Source organism: Rattus norvegicus, chromosome 2, assembly GCF_036323735.1.
Source record: "Rattus norvegicus strain BN/NHsdMcwi chromosome 2, GRCr8, whole genome shotgun sequence".
Taxonomy (NCBI): Eukaryota; Metazoa; Chordata; class Mammalia; order Rodentia; family Muridae; genus Rattus; species Rattus norvegicus.
The window spans coordinates 234,739,469-234,752,045 of NC_086020.1; the positions used below are offsets into that span (position 1 = coordinate 234,739,469).

Sequence of the window (12,577 nt, forward strand, 5' to 3'; positions counted from 1 at the left end):
CAGCTCCAGAATGTTAGAGGAACACAGCTCTCTGGTAATACTTGATCATTTTCATAGTTCTGAGGAGATCGCTTCCTGTGCCTTCATAGATATTAGGTTAGTTACATGGTTTTAGTTCCCCAAACATCAACCATAAAGATGATACTGGTAGCAATAATGGTGGGGTTTCATTGTTTTTCTGAGCATGTAAGATGTGCCAGGTACAGCTGAGGTACTTTGCAAATAAAACCTCCAATAATAACTGTACAATTTGTGCACAGTTAATCTCATCTCCCATGATAGATATGAAGGTGTCATGACTCAAAGAGACCAAGTTCAATGGCCTTATTTCTTCCATTTAAACACATTAATGTTTTCCCAACTTGGCACCATTGTGTGTTCCTTTGCTTGGAACACCCATTCCCATCATAGTTCTGTATAAGTAGCCCTGCTTTGTTCTCCTGGGGCCTCAACTGGGACATACATCATCTGCGCTTGGAAATCTTCCCTCACTATAGACATGTGTTACCCATTTCAGGTCTCAGTCTATGCTTAATAGCTTTAACATTATCCAGAACCATCCTGTTCCTTTGTCTGGTTATCTCCCATAAGGATTAACCCTAAGGACATAGGAACCTTAGCGTGGTCTCAGTTTATCCACAGTTCAGAGTAGCTGCACAATATGGAAGTTGGCTGAATTAGTGGGTGGGTCCTGTGGGGCCGGTGAGGAGCAGATCTGTGACTTGAACCTAAGTCTGGGTGGCTTTGAGGTCCATGAAATTTCTACTCTATCTTGTTTTGAAAAATTATAAAATATTCAGCCTTGGATCAAACTTCATTTGAGTCATTCGATCAAAAACATATTTGAGTTTTGGCAAGTAATTAATTCCAGGGAAATGAAAGATGGATGCAAAGATTGCAAGAAATTTGCCCCTCTTTGTTAGTGAAGAATTGAGCCAAATTAACAGCGTACTCTAATGTTTGATACCGTAACACAATAGCAGAGTCTAGGTATACTTTAAGAAAAATAGGTATATGTTGACTCTCAGTGTTGGTGGTACACGGTTGAGGGTGGACTTTAGGGGATAGCATTCTTGCCTGGTAGAGTCCCTCTCCTCTTACAAAGCCACGAGTACTCCATCACATGCCACCACGAAGTCCTTATTTAATCTTCCTCACTCCCCAAAAGCTCTGACTCTAAACAACAGCTGGACTGAGTTTCTGCACGCTTCATACTTCACAATGAGAGTTAAACTCTGACATGAGGATTTTGCTCAGTGGTAGAACAGTTGTCTGGCATATACACAATCTTGAGTTCAGTCGTCAGCCCTAAAACCTGGCTAACTAAATGGAGCCATAAACTCTCTGGCGTGAGTTTCATAGAAAATAAGCCATAGGAAGCCATAGAATTAATACATAGGATATTATGTTTTGTTGCACACACACACACACACACACACACACACAGAGAGAGAGAGAGAGAGAGAGAGAGAGAGAGAGAGAGAGAGAGAGAGAGAGAGAAAGGTTCCAGAAACTCATCTTTTCAAACAATGATTCTTTTATTTGCTTGGGTGGGGTGTGTTTCTTCAGACAGAATTTCATGTAGCCCAGACTAGCCTCAAATTCTCTGTGTGCCAAGGATGGCAACCTTGAATTCCTGATTCTCTTGCCTCCACCTTCCAGAAGAAAATCTGAGCCTTTCTTCTGATTAGAGTTACTATGAATCTATAAAAATAAAAGGGGAAGCCACCTTTATATTTCTCTAGAAGTTTTTGCACTTATTTATTTCTTATTTATTTGTGTTTGTGTGTGTGCCCATGCATGTGTGTTCATGTGTACATTCTTGTGGAATGTGTATGTAAGCACACATGCTATGGCACATATATGGCAGTCAGAAGAGTTAGTTCTTACCTTTCTACCATATGTGTTCTGGGGACAGAACTCAGATCATGTGGAACTCAGGTCACCAGGCCCTGTGACAAGTGCCCTTACCTGCTGAGCTGTCTCATAGAGTCCTCATTTTTTAAATCTTCCACAATCCAGAATTTTCACCAATTTGGGTTATTTTCTCCCCAACAGTTAAATGGAATTAATGAGGTCCCTCTGAGTCTCTGCCCTCTATTTCTCCCCAGCAGATGTGTATAAATGTCTCTTACGGGAAAATGTAAACCATCATGGTGTGAGGAAACTAGGCCATGATTGAGACACTGGAAGGGAACAAAATGTCGAACAGCTGACTGCATAACTAAGAAATAAATCACTGCCCAGGATGCTTTATTGGCATAATTGGCAATGATTTATAGAATAACGGTAAGAGTCCAACTTGGCATATGTAATCTTAATATGGCTATAGCACACTGGTGTGGCGTCTTACTTAAGACAACACAATCAGACTGTAGAAGAAGCTTTAGATACTTATTTAAGTCAGCTAATAACCATGAACAAAAATTTTATGTGAGTGTATTTTGTTTAATAATGGGAAAATTCGTTTGATAGTTTAATGGGATCTAGAAGCAAACTTGTGCTGGAGACAAGCAACCACTGAGGATTTGTCCAGTGTTCACGCAATGGGTAGTGTTCTGCACACATCAAATTGCTTTATTGCTTTATCAATCAATATTGTAATAGAAAACATTGTTTACAGGAAATAATCTGGTCTGTTGAGTGCCAAGGAAACAGAAATGGGTTTGGAGGCAGAGAGTGTGCAATTGGGCCACCGATAGACTCGGTTCATTTAAGAGGGCTAATGGAAGGCTTATCTACTGAGTTGCATCTTGTAACTTACTTGTTAAATTTATTCAGGAAAGATGGAGTTAGTGATTATTCTGGAAACTAACTAGTGGCTTGTGAGAGATAATTAACAAAACTTCCTGTTTCTTCTCTTGGAACAGATGGATATTTTTGAGATGCAGCGGCACACGGAGCTCAGTCTGAGGGCATGCATAGCTTCATAGATTCGATTTGTATAATGAAGTGCTACTTGCATGTGCTTGGAGGGTGGCAGCTTTTCAGTCACACAGTGGACTGAGCAGCTTGAGACAGCAGCCAGCACTGCCTTCGGGAACAGGCTTTTAAGGACACTGCCCTAATTGACTTTGTTATTTTATTCCCTCTCTTTTAAATTTTTTCCCCTTCCTTACCTAATAGAACATTTAGTCTACCTTATTGTCTCTGTTGTGTGGGTGCTGGCATTTGGAAACTAGCTATCTGGGTAGAACATGGGGGAAAGGTCAGATGGATGGTATCTAAATTCTGTAAAACATTGCAAAGACAGGCTGGGGGAGGGAGGAAGGGAGGGGCAGAAAGAGGAAGATCTACACGAATTTTCTTGTTGACTGACTATTCAAATGAGAACTGCTCTCTGTGACAAATCAAGGTTTTGGCAAATCTGGGTAATTATAGCCCAGAGCAGGTATCTCTAAAGAGCCTCCATGTTTCTGATGCAGGCCTTATTTTTAAATGGCCAGTTGACATTATTACAACTCTTGAAAGTGCATTGCATACTTACATATGATGCTCACTGGGGGGAGGGATTTACCATGAAGCTGATAAAGCTCAGCCCTTTATTTATTTATAAGAATTCTTTCCTTTCTATGGGAGGAAGCTAGAGACTTCAGATTAATTTTTTATAATTTCTTTTTCCATAAGAACATCTTCCTTCTCCCATAGAGGAAACCCAAGTGTCCATGTAGCCTAAATCTGCCGCATTTATAGAGGAGGTAAATTCAAATAATGGCTTGATGGTTTTCATGGGAGAAGGATTATGTGTTGACTTAAATTCACCATGTTTAAGTTGACTTGATTTCTAAACAGGAAGCTCAGAAGGAAGACAGAGGGTTATAGAAAGAACCATGGCATCTCCCTAACATTTGGGGCTTGTTCAACTGTCCCATCAGTGAATGGGGACAGAACTGTGATTGAGGGCCTTGATAGCCATTTTAAATTGTGATTTTAGAATATGAACTCTTTGAAGGCAAGTTGAGTAAATATTAAATTAGTTGAATTTGAAGAAAATGCTGGGCATCTATCTCCACCATCAGTTATGAAATCAGGCCATTGTGACTTATCTCGATAGTCAAGGAATAAAAAGAGAAGTCAAAGTTAACTTGCATTAACTCAGGCCTTTAACTTCTTGAAGCATGCAGCACACTGAGGAATAAGAATGTAGATCTGGAGTGCAACAAACCAATCTTGTTTCTTTTGTGCTCAGAAAGCTTACACAGCATACACTCTAAGATCAAATGCTTGCTATGGCATTATGTCATCATGTAACTTTCTAGATTATCTTTCACTCCTGGTTTGCTTGCTGTGTGTGTTTCCTTTTCAACAGAATGCACACCATTCAAACATTCTAATTCTTCTTTACTCGCTGCTGGGGTGGAGCCCCACTTCCTACTCATCAAATAGTGCAGCATCATGATGCAGTGAAGCCATGGCAGCAGTCATTTTAATACCTCAACTGAAGAACGAAGTAGGAGAACCCGAACTTGTGTGAAGTGCCATGAGGGAATCTCTGTGGTCTAAGCATGCTTCTGATGCTGTGGAGAAAGTGTATAAACAGTGAGATGATACTTTACCATCCTTAGCCTTATTGTAGCTTCTTTCCCAGTTCTTTGCTCGATCTCTTACCTTGGGGTCCATGTCTGGCACTGCATGCTGCCTTCACGCAGGCACCCCTGGATTCTCAGAATGTTTCTTTATCACATGAGCCTGTATCTTTCTGTTTGATGCCTTTGATGAATTCTTTTGAGTTTCACTTCAAGAGTCATCATCTCCTGAGGAAGACATCTCCTCAACTCCTGTAACTCTATGGAGTTTCACCCTAATTTTAAAGCAGTATATGCCCACCCCATAATATGTTTCCAGGGGGAAACTGGCTGCTACTTGTTTGTTTTTCTTTATTTTACCCAGTAGTAGCTCAAGGGTCATGGTATCTTATTTACTGTAAATCTCAAGGCCAGAGATGGTGTTAAGGACAAATATTTATTGAATGGATATAGTTTGTTCACCCGAAACAACCATAAACAACTGGATGTGAGAGTTATACATACCCATTTATGTTTTGCTTACATATCCTTGAGCTCATTAGAGGCACACTTATGTGAAGAGATGTTACCGTACTACTTACACCACCAAGAGTGTAAGTTGGATGTCAAGGAAATTCTCATACAAAATGTAGGCACACATCTTTTCTACCTCTCCAGAGGAAGAGAAAAAGCTGTCCCCTGCTGTTAGAATTCTTATAATGATACGTTAATATCACAGTGGGTAACGTGTCTTAAAAGAATCAGAAATTGATCCAAGGACACAGGAAAAAATTCTCTGCTGAAAATCATTTAAGTTTCTGTGCAGAGAAGCTTTTAAAGCATCACTTAAATGAAAAAGAATGTTTTTAAAGCCAAGTGAGTTCAAGAGATACATTCTCCATGAAAATGAAGAATAACAGCAGTAAGAACCATGCTTTATCACTGCATCTTAAAGAAAAGGAAACCTGCATTTCTTTTGCCTTTCCTATCTTTTCTTTACAAAGATAAAAATGCATGAATCGTTAAGCTTGTGTCTTGGTGTCACTTAAGTTGCATAACATATTATTCTATTTAAAAATATCACCATTGAGAAGTCAGTGTAGCAGTTTTATTTCAACCATGTCATCCGAAGTAAACTTTAAGTGCTCTGGCAAGAGGGTAGATTGAATGCAAAAGCTAGAAAGGAAAATACAGGACATACAAAAGAATAAGCAAGAGAAAAGACAGAATACCACTTGCGGCTGAGGAATCCTAGCAAATTTCTAGAAGATGAAAGAGGAATGTTAATGGGATTCCCCCCCACACTCCATTAATTTGCAGAGATTTTGGCCCACAATACCCTGAAAGGCTGCAGTAATGGGAAAAACTGATGTGCCAAGGAAATATCTAGAACTTTAGTACACAGTTAGCAGATTAATGCATCATATCCAACCTTAACTATTAGTTGTACTGGAAAAAGCAAACACTAGGAAAGGCTGTTATAGAAAGTAGAAAATGTTTCCAGAGCTAAGTAGTAGCATCCACTTGCTGTCATTGAAGAATTTCCACCCAGTGTTGAGGTGAATGAGTGAAAACTGGGAGATCCAAACAGCACAGCACATCTTCAGATGTTGAGAATCCATGGTGAGCCATGTGATTTCTGGATGAAATCACAGGTTGCAAAGGAAGACGAATCAGTGTGGCCTTCAACAATCCCAAATGTGCACAGTCTTCAAAGCAGATAAAAGTGTTTGGAGTTTTGAAAAAAAAAAAAAAAGGTCAACAAAAGTGTAAAAGAAAAGCAGAATTTCGCTAAATACACAAGGACATGGAACACCCACAGGGCCTTTCATTTGAACATCTCCTTAGAGTGTTCTCTGAAAAAGTGAGAACAAAATCCACAGAAGAGGAAAATGGAACCTAAAGGAGTCCACAGCACTGAAACAAGAGTCCAGAAAAGATGGTGAAGTATGACAGCCATGTTAGAAGTTTCTGATGGGCCCTTGGAACATGACTTATGGAAGAAAGGAACATTGCCAGGATTAAAGAGAACAGGCTGAAGATGGATGCCATAGACAATGGGGTAAAGGCAAGAGTGTCTTCTCATGACTACCCATAAAGGAGAATTATTAAGAAAAGAAACATGAAACAAGTGTTCAAGGGCTCCTGTGCTCATGAGGACCATACAGTCTAGTAGACACATAATAGGACATATCTTGGTCATTGTAAGGTAAGGGTGTAAAATCTGTCATATGCCTTCAGCTCATTGAACATCACAGCTCAGTGGCTTACTTCACTGCAGAATAGTTGTTTTATTTGGTGAATTTGTATTTTTTTTTGAGCTATGCTGAGTAATACTTGGGGTGGGGGAGGTGTGACTTCCACCCTGGGAAAAGAACAAAGACTTAAGGTCTGACCATAGCGCATATTGCTTTTTCATCATAATTAATTAAAAAATTGTATTTGAACTATTGTAAGTTAAGGATCATCTATGGATCCAAAGTCATGACCCGAATATGAGACAAGCCAAAATGTAATGTGATTTTGAGCAATTACTGTAGAGGTAAAACATCTTCACTTGCTATTATCATGGTGAGCTAGTATCATTTCACTAAACATGGTTATGATAAAATTGGCTTTTTCTAAATCTCATGGCAGTGACAAAACAAAAATGGATAATAGAAAACCCAAAGATTATAAGCAGGGAATAAAAACCACCATTACCATGTTGATTAAACCACAAAGACTATAAGCAGGGGAGAATAAAAAGGAGCAACTAAATGACTAGCGATCAGGTTGTAAGATGCTAACACTCCTGCTAACAATGGCTCTGAATATAAGTTAACTCAGAGGATTCACAAAAGGGAAGTAAACAACGAAGCCAGCAAGGGCCCGTGATGAGGCTACATCCATTACGCTCATATAAGTTGAATCTGTAAATAAAAGTGTACCTAATACACTTAACTTACTGAATATCGTATCTTAGCAACACAGTGCACTGTAGATTTTGGTCATTTCCTCTGGTGATTTTGTAGCTGATTCAGAGTAACATACGGTGACTGGATGAATGGGGAAATACAACCCGACTGTATGCTGCTCATAGGAAACTCAAGCCACCTTTAGGTATAGATGGACTGACTGGAAAAGGATGTAATAAAACTGTTCCATGCCTTAGAATCTAAATGAAAATAGGGGTAGCCATATGTACACCAGACTTCAGCATCAGTAAAAAGAGACACAGAAGGGCATTATGTAATAATGAAGGGGTCAATTCAGTAAGAGGAAATGATACTAAATATATATGTATCCAACACTGGAGTATGCAAATATGTAAAGCAAATATTAATAGACTGAAACGGGGAGATAGACAGTACTGCCCTAAGAGTTTGGATGGTAGTACTCTACCTTCCTCAGTGGAAAGACCACACAGACAGGAAATCCACAATTAGGCACCAGAGCTGAATTGCACGTTTTAGGCCTAAGGAGCCCAACAGACATCCTCTAAACTTTCTAACAGCTGTTGAACATATTTTATTTTTCTTCATCAGCCCATAAAACATTCTATAGAATAGATTCTAATACAGGTCACAAATCAAGTCATATATATATATATATATATATATATATATATATATATATATATGTGTGTGTGTGTGTGTGTGTGTGTGTGTGTGTGTATGACCTTCTTAAATACATGGCAGTAGAGCTAGAACAATAAACAAGAAAATAACTGGACCTAAATGAATACATGAATATTAAAACAACTTGACAACCAATAAACCAAAAGGAAATCAAGAAGAAAATTAAAGAAAGCCCCTTTTCATTTAAATTCTTTAGACAGAGATGCAGCATATATTCCCAGCTGAACTTGAATTGTGTGATAAAGATGAACATGCTTTCATACTCACCAATGCTAAACAGACTAGGAATAGGCCGGACACTTCTACCAATCCATCTGTCAACAGCACATGAGAAGGGAAAGCATAAAGCTTGTTTCCTATGACCTGGAAGAACACAATGCAGATACTACTTTCATTCAACAGGATTTTGGGAACCCTAGCCAGGGCAATAAAGGCAAATGAAAGTAAAAGGAGGATTTGAGTTAGAAAAGACAGTAAGTTGTCATTGTTTGCGAATGACATGATTTTATACATATAAAACTCTAAAATCTTACCCAAAATATCATAGTAGAAGAGTGTCTATTGGGCTTCAGTCTCAAGGACAAACACCCTGAGACTGAAGAGGGAGTGACAGCTGTTCCTCTTTGGTTCTGCGTGGCAGAACATGAGTGGGAGTAGACAGAACAAAACCGCCCATGTTCTGCCTGGCAGAACATGGGTGGGAGTAGACAGAACAAAACCACCCGTGTTACAGTGAGGGGAGACAAAGATAGAGCAAAGAACTAGGGTCCCCATATCACTTCCATGGGCCACCTCTGATGATCTGACTCCCTTCCACTAGGCCCCTCCATAAGACATCCAATATTTCTGCCAAAGTACCACAATCTGGTCACCAAACCTTTGGCTCATGAAGGGACTCTTAAGATCTAAACTGGAGCCTAACATGGCTGTGCCCAACAGGCAACTTAAAGAGTCAGATGCAGATATAGCCACCCAACCAATGGACAGAAGTTGGGGACCCCTGTGGTTGAATTAGGGAAATGCTGGAAGAAGCTGAGAATGTGGGTGACCCCATAAGAAGACCAGTTGTTTCAACCTGAACCCCTGGGATCCCTCAGTCACTGAGCAACCAACCAGGCAGCACACGCCAGCTGATACAAAACCCCCAACACATATACAGCAGAGGACTGCATGGTCTGGCCTCAGTGAGAGAAGATGCACCTAACCCTGGAGAGACTTGAGGCCCCAGGGAGGAGGGAGGTCTGGTAGGGCAGGGTGGAAAGGTAGGGTTTGGGGTAGAGGGGTGGGGCCATCCTCTTGGAGATGGAGGAGGAGGAATGGGATGAGGAACTGTTGGAGGTAGGACTGGAAGGGGGAGTAATGACTGGACTGTAAAAAAAGATTAAAAACAAAGATTAAAAAAAAGTCCAAACCATACCAAGAACAAATAAATGTACCTAGCAAAGTTGCAATTTGCAAAGTCAACTTGTATATATCTGTCATGCTGCCATATGCCAAAGGTGGGTTAGTTTAAACAGAAACCAAGAAATTGATCTAATTTATAATGGCTATTAAAAATACCTGGGACTAAATTCAGCTAAAGAGGTGAAGATTTCTATAGTGAAAATCATAAAATACAGATAAAAAATGTAAAAGGACAGGATAAAGTGGAAAACCTTGAATGTATAGGACAGCCATAAGTGATATTGTTAAATTACCTGTATAACCTGAAGTGCTTTACAGGTGCAATACAACTCTCATTGAAACACAATATCATTCCTTAAAAATTCCAGAAAAGCTTTTGGTTTTGTTGATTCTTTGTATTGTTCTATTTGTTTCTATTTGGTTGATTTCAGCCCTGAGTTTGACTATTTCCTGCCTTCTACTTGGGTGAGTTTGCTTCTTTTTGTTCTAGAGCTCTCTGGTGTGCTGTTAAGTTGCTAGTGTAAGATCTCTCCAGTTTCTTAACCAGGGCACTTAGTGCTATGAGGTTTTCTCTTAGCACCTGCCTCCATAGTGTCCCAAAAGTTTGGGTATGATATGTCAACATTTTCATTAAAATCCAGGAAGTCTTTAATTTCTTTCTTTATTCATCCCTGACCCATTTATCATTGAATAGAGAGTTGTTCAGTTTCTACATGTATGTGGGTTTTCTGTTGCTTTTGCTGTTATTGAAGACCAGCTTTACACCGTGGTGGTCTGATAGGGGACATGGGACTATTTCAATTTACTTGTATTGGTTGTGGGTTGTTTTGTGGCCAATTATATGGGCAATTTTGGAGAAGGTTCCATGAGGTGCTGAGAAGAAGGTGTATTCTTTTGTTTTAGAGTGAAATGTTCTATAGATATCTGTTAAATCCATTTGGTTCATAACTTCTGTTAGTTTCACTGTATCTCTGTTTAGTTTCTGTTTCAATTACCTGTCTAGTGGTGAGAGTAGGGTGTTGAAGTCTCCCACTATTATTGAGTGGGATACAAGGTGTGTTTTGAGCTTTAGTAAAGTTTCTTTTGTGAATGTGGATGTCCTTGCATTTGGGGCAAAGATGTTTAGAATTGAGATTTTTTTCTTGGTAGATTTTCCCTTTGATGAATATGAAGTGCTCTTCCTCATCATGCTTGATAACTTTTGGTTCAAAGTCTATTTTATTGGCTATTAGTATGGCAACTCCAGCTTGTTTCTTGGGACCATTTACTTGGAAGACCTTTTTCCATCCTTTTACTCAGAGAAAGTCTTTGTTATTGAGATATGTTTCTTGTGTGCAGGCAGCAAAATGCTGGCTCTTGTTTGTGTATCTAATTTGTTTAGTTTATGTCTTTTCATAAGTGAGTTGAGTCCATTAATATTGAGAGATATTAAAGAAGATGACTGTTGGTTCCTGTAATATTTGTTTTTGTGGATAGTTTTATCGCTTGTGGTTTTCTCCTTTGGGCTTTGTTGTGAGATGCTTAATATCTTGTCTTTTCTTTGGTGTAGGTATCTTCCTTGTTTTCCTTCTAGGATCCTCTGGAGGGCTGGACTGGTAGACAGATACTGTTTGAATTTGGTTTTGTCCTGAAATATTTTGGTTTCTCCATGTATGTTGATTGAGAGTTTTGCTGGGTATAGTAGCCTGGGCTGTCATTTTTGTTCTCTTAGTGTCTGCATGACCTCTGATAAGGCTCTTCTGACTTTCATACTCTTTGTTAAGAAGTCTGGTGTAATTCTGATTGGTTTGCCTTTATGTGTTACTTGCCCTCTTTCTCTTGCAGCTTTTACTATTCTTTCTTTGTTCTGTGTGTTTAGTATTTTGATTATTATGTGACAAGAGAATTTCCTTTTCTGGTCCCATTTGTTTGGTGTTATTTATGGCCATCTCTTTCTTTAGGTTGTGGAAGTTTTCTTCTAATCAATGAATAGATAAACCCCTAGTCAAACTAACTAAAGGGCCCAGAGGCAGTATCCAAATTAACACAACCAGAAATGAGAAGGGAGGCATAACAATAGAAATGGAGGAAATTTTAAAAATTCATCAGATCCTACTACTAAAACCTATATTCAACAAAACTGGAAAATCTTGATGAAATGGATGGTTTTCTAGACAGATATCACATACAGTTAAATCAAAAGCATGTAGACTTCCTAAACAGGCCCATATCCCATAAGGAAATAGAAGAAGTCATTAAAAACCTCCTAACCAAAAATCCCAGGGCCAGATAGAATTAGTTCAGAATTCGACAAAACCTCCAAAGAAGATGTAACACCAATATTCCTCAAATTATTAAAAAAAATAGAAACAGAAGAAGCACTATCTAATTAATTCTATGAAGCCACAATTACTCTGATACCTAAAGCACACAAGGACCCTACCACAAAAGAGAACTCCAGACCAATCTTACTTATAAATATCGATAGAATACTCAATAAAATAGAATACTCAATAAAATTCTTGCAAACCAAATCCAAGAACACATCAAAACTATCATTTGCCATGATCAAGGAAGCTTCATCCCAGGGATGCAAGGTAGGTTGAAAATATGGAAATCCATTAATATAATCCACCAAACAAACAAACTCAAAGAAAAAATGCATATGATCATTCATCTCCTTAGATGCAGAAAAAGCATTTGACAAAATACAACACCCCTTTATGTTGAAAAGTATTGGAGAGATCAAGAATCCAAGGTCCATACCTAAACATAATAAAAGCAATTTACCACAAACCAACAGCCAATATCAAGTTAAATGGAGAGATACTTGAAGCAATTCCACTAAAATTGGGGTCAAGACAAGGATGCCTACTTTCTCCATATCTATGCAATATAGTATTTGAAGTGCTAGCTAGAACAATAAGACAATAAAAAGAGATCAAGGGGATACAAATTGACAAACAAGAAATAAAGGTATCACTATTTGATATGATAGTATACATAAGTGACACCAAAAAATACTATTAGAGAACTTCTCCAGCTGATAAACAATGTCAGCAAAGATAC

General features: G+C 38.8%; 1 long non-coding RNA gene across 1 annotated transcript; it reads right to left on the reverse strand.

Annotated features, from left to right (window-relative positions):
• Positions 1-5,598: 5,598 nt before the first annotated feature.
• LOC108350126 (uncharacterized) lies at positions 5,599-8,730 on the reverse strand. The gene is made up of 3 exons (XR_001836939.3): positions 8,659-8,730; positions 8,393-8,488; positions 5,599-6,214 (listed from the first exon to the last, which is right to left on the reverse strand). It is a non-coding gene; the product is annotated as an uncharacterized LOC108350126 (long non-coding RNA).
• Positions 8,731-12,577: the final 3,847 nt, after the last annotated feature.